Source organism: Pteropus vampyrus, unplaced genomic scaffold (assembly GCF_000151845.1).
Source record: "Pteropus vampyrus isolate Shadow unplaced genomic scaffold, Pvam_2.0 Scaffold36, whole genome shotgun sequence".
Taxonomy (NCBI): Eukaryota; Metazoa; Chordata; class Mammalia; order Chiroptera; family Pteropodidae; genus Pteropus; species Pteropus vampyrus.
The window spans coordinates 788,065-792,043 of NW_011888817.1; the positions used below are offsets into that span (position 1 = coordinate 788,065).

Below are 3,979 nucleotides of genomic sequence, written 5' to 3' on the forward strand. Positions count from 1 at the left end.
ATTTGGAAAGTCTGTCTCTTGCCCCCAACACAGGTCCATACCAACATACCAACCTTCCTCAATCCTTCTCAAGACGTTGCCCATAGGTTTCCTCCAGGATGCTCGGCTGAGTTTGCACTCCCCTGCCCCCGTGCAGGCTAGACCACTTCTCAGGCCCCTCCAACACCCTGAGCCAGGCTCTGCTCCTTGGCCAAAGATTCTCTGACCCCAGTTGTTCTAAAAGAAATTCTCCAGCCCCAGGGACTGACATAGCCTTTTCATAGCCTTTGCCACTTTCTCTGAATCCTCAAGGGAAGAGACATCAGGCCTGGGTGGGCCTCTGTACCCAGGATGACTCAGCCAGTAGCAGCACCCCTACCCACCATGCCTAGTGACAGACATGTTTTACCTCTGATAATTCCACCATTTTGGGCACTTAAGAGGCAGGGAGAGACAGAGCAGAGCAGGCAAGAGAACAATGAATATTTTGTGGGAGCCGGAGGCAACTGAAGCTCTCTGCTGAGTGACAGGCAGAGAGAAGCCGGCGGAGAGAGGGAACAGGGTCTGCGGTGTCAGCGCTGTGGGGGGAGGGGAAGAAAAGGGCCTTTATAGGACATGAGCCTGAAACCCATCCTCCCTCTCTGCTTCTTTCTCTCACATTTCTTTTTTTTTCTTCCTTTCTGTACTTTCTCCTCCTTCTCCTTCTTCATCTTTTTCTTTTTTTCCCTTCCTCCCTTCTTTCTCCCCATCATTCCTTCCTTTGCTTATTAATTCATTCCAATTCTAAACTCCTCTTCCATCTGTTTGTTCCAGTGATATTCCCTTTGCTCCTGCTCTGTGCTGAGCCCTGTGCTGAGCACTGGGGACAAAACACAGCCCTGGTCCTCAGGCATGCACACTGACTCCTACGACCTCTTCACTGCAGAGCACTGCGGGGGCCCAAGGAACCTGGACTGACAAGCTCCCTGGGGGCACCTGGGAAAGTTTCCCTGAGGAGGTGCCCATCATGCAGAAGGCTGAGACCTTTGTCCAGCAGGCAAGGCAGGACAACAACATCAGGGCAGATCACAGCGTGTGCAAAGACATGGGGGCGGAACTGGCCGGGAGTGGCCGAGGTGAGAGTGTGGCCAGAGGGTGAGGAGATGACTTACTGTGATAAGTGCTCTTCCTCGTACAGATAGGGAAACTGAGGCTCAGAGAGTTACACGCCTAGCATCACACAGCCATAAGTGGCAGAGCTGAGACTTGAATCCAGAGCTGGGTGGCTCTAAAAGCCATGATCTTGCCCCTTGATCATGATAAACCTCAGCTCGATGGTTCTCAGAGGCGTAGGCCACCCCCTGCAGGTGACCGCTGACACCCACTGCTGCAGCCTCAGGGTGCTCCTCTGCTGCTCCAGGAGGCAGCCAGCCTCTGTTCTGTGAGCAGGGCACCTTGCTCTGCTCTGTGCCACTGGGGAGAAGCAGGTCTTCAGGCTGCTTCAGACTAATTATATGTGTCTAGCCTCCCTCAGAGAACTGCCAAGATCCCCGTAGTCAGGAAGCACACTCATTTCTGTGTCCCCAGTGTCCTGTGTGCCAACGGACACTCATTAAGTGTCTGCTGACTTGACTTTTTTAAAAAACTGACTTCACAACCTGCTGGCTATGTGATGTGGGGCAAGCTTCCTAAGCTCTCTAGCTTTCTCAAGTTTTCTCATCTGTGAGGCAAGAACTAAAAATGTACCTACCTCTAGGTTCATTTTGAGGATTAAATAAAATTATGTAGATGCTTAGCTCTATATCTATCACAGATAAAGTTCTCATAATGCTAATAATTAATAGTATTATTAATTGTGATAGTAACAAAGGTGATGATGGCAATAATGGTGGTGGTGATGGTGGCTGTGGGGATGGCAGTGGTCATCATGGTGACAATGTTGGTAGTGATGGTGATGGTGGCGGTGGCAGCAGTGTTGGTGATTATGAAGGCAATGTTGGTAGTGATGATGGTAGTGGTGGTGGTGATGGTCAAGGTGGCGGTGATGATGGTGGTGATGGTGATGGTGGTGATGATGGTAGCAGTGGTGTTGGTGGTGTCAGTGATGAAGACAATAACAATGTGATGGCAATGAAGCCCTGCCTGGGTCAGTTCGGGTTAACCCAGAATCAGCTCCCCGCACTGGCTCCTTGAGTCCAGCTAATAGTTGGCAAAGTAGGTACTTGGAACCCTGACAAGGCCTTCTGGCTTCAAGTAGTGCCATTGAGGTGGAAGCAAAAATCATACGCCCACATTCAATAGGAAGCTGAAATGCTTCACATGGCATGTTCTGCCAACAAAAGGTGAACGCAATAATTTTGAAAGGAATATTTGTGCACTTGAGCTGTCGAACAGCCATTTAATGCATTGCTCGGCAGGGAAGGCAACACATGTGGGCAATAAGAAATATGTATCCATTACACCCAAGAGGGTGGCTGATGAATGTGTAGATCAGAGGCTGGATTCCATTTGTCTGGGAAAAGGATGTCTGAGGAAATAAGCCACAAACTTTTGCAGAGTGCCTACTGTGTGCAGGCCAGGCTCTGGGAAGGGCACAACTGAGAATGAAACCCAGTTGTTACCTTGAAAAGCTAGGTGCAGAGAAGGGAAGCAAAATGTATGGAATAAAGACATTAGTACCTGTCCATTCATTCGGCAAACATCCGCGAAGCACCTAATATGTGTCAGGCCTGTGGTAGGAACTGGGAATACTAAAATAAAAGAAAGTGTTGGTCTTCAAGAAGCTCCCAGCCTGGTGGAGAAGACAGACAAGTAAACCAATACTCAGAAAAGAGTGGACCCCAACCCATACAATGACCATCGCTCATTAAGGGCTCACTGCATGCCAGGCACTGGGCTAAGGGTTTTCTTTCCATCATCTCATTAAGTTAATCCTACCACAAGCCTGCGAAGTCAGGACCATCATGATCCCCATTTTATAGAGGAGCAGACTGAGACCCACAGAAGTTAAGAAACGTGCACTAAGTCAGGGAGCTCCTAAGTGGAGGAGTCAGGATTTGAACCTGGCCTTGAGGCTCTTAGGTACTCTCCCCGCCCAGGAGAGGGAGGGCTCAACTCTGCCTAGAGAACCAGGGAGGGTTTAGAGTCCCCTGAGCTGGGTCCCAAGGGACAAAAGGGAGTGTGCCCAGAGCTGGGAGGTGGAGGGCAGAACAAGGCATTCTGAAAGGAGCAGCAATGTGGAGATTCCCAAGGCACAGTGAGAAGAATGAGGGTGGAAGTTCCCGCAGGCGAGGCTGCGATGGCTGAGTGAGGGGCGAGAGCCGGGTGCAGACCACTGCCCTGAGGGTACAACTGTCCAGAGCCCTGAAGAGCCCACCATCCAGCGCCGGGCTCCTGCTGGGCTGTGCGCCAGCAAAGTGTATGACTCACTGCCCTCTGGGCACCTGGTCCTTAAGAGAAGCAAATCCTTCCTGGGCTTCGCATTAAAACGCCACTTTCAGATATGACTGATATGGTGGAAAGCATGGGTGAGAATTCCAGTCCCAACCCAAGGTATCTGTGCAACTCGGGGCAAGTTATCTAACCTCTCTGAGCCTCAATTTTCTCATCGGTAAAATGGGCTGATTAATCCTCCCTCCCTTTTATGAGAAGTAAATAGCATGATACTATTAAAATGAAAAAAAAAAAAAACTAGCCTCAGGTCTGGCATCTGGGAGATGTTCCTAAATAATAGGTCCTCTTTTCCTTTCCTATCCTTTCCGCCATCCCCCTTCCTTTCTGGTTTTCCTCATTCCTCCATATCAGGGAAACCTGATTGGGCCAATTTTGTCTACGGCCATGCTACCCTGAACAAGCCCGATCCCGTCTGACCTCGGAAGCTAAGCAGGGTCAGGCCTGGTTAGTGCTTGGATGGGAGACCACCTAGGAAGACCGGGTGCTGTAGGAGTAAAAAATTTTAAAAATAAGGGATCGTAAGCTGTCAAGGTCCTTGCAATCTGTGAGGTCAACCAAGGGTTGCCTC

At 50.0% G+C, this 3,979-nt stretch overlaps 1 pseudogene; it reads left to right on the forward strand.

Moving 5' to 3' along the window:
* The first annotated feature begins 3,785 nt into the window (after nucleotides 1-3,785).
* LOC111738314 lies at nucleotides 3,786-3,904 on the forward strand (annotated as a pseudogene).
* The last annotated feature ends 75 nt before the right edge of the window (nucleotides 3,905-3,979 follow it).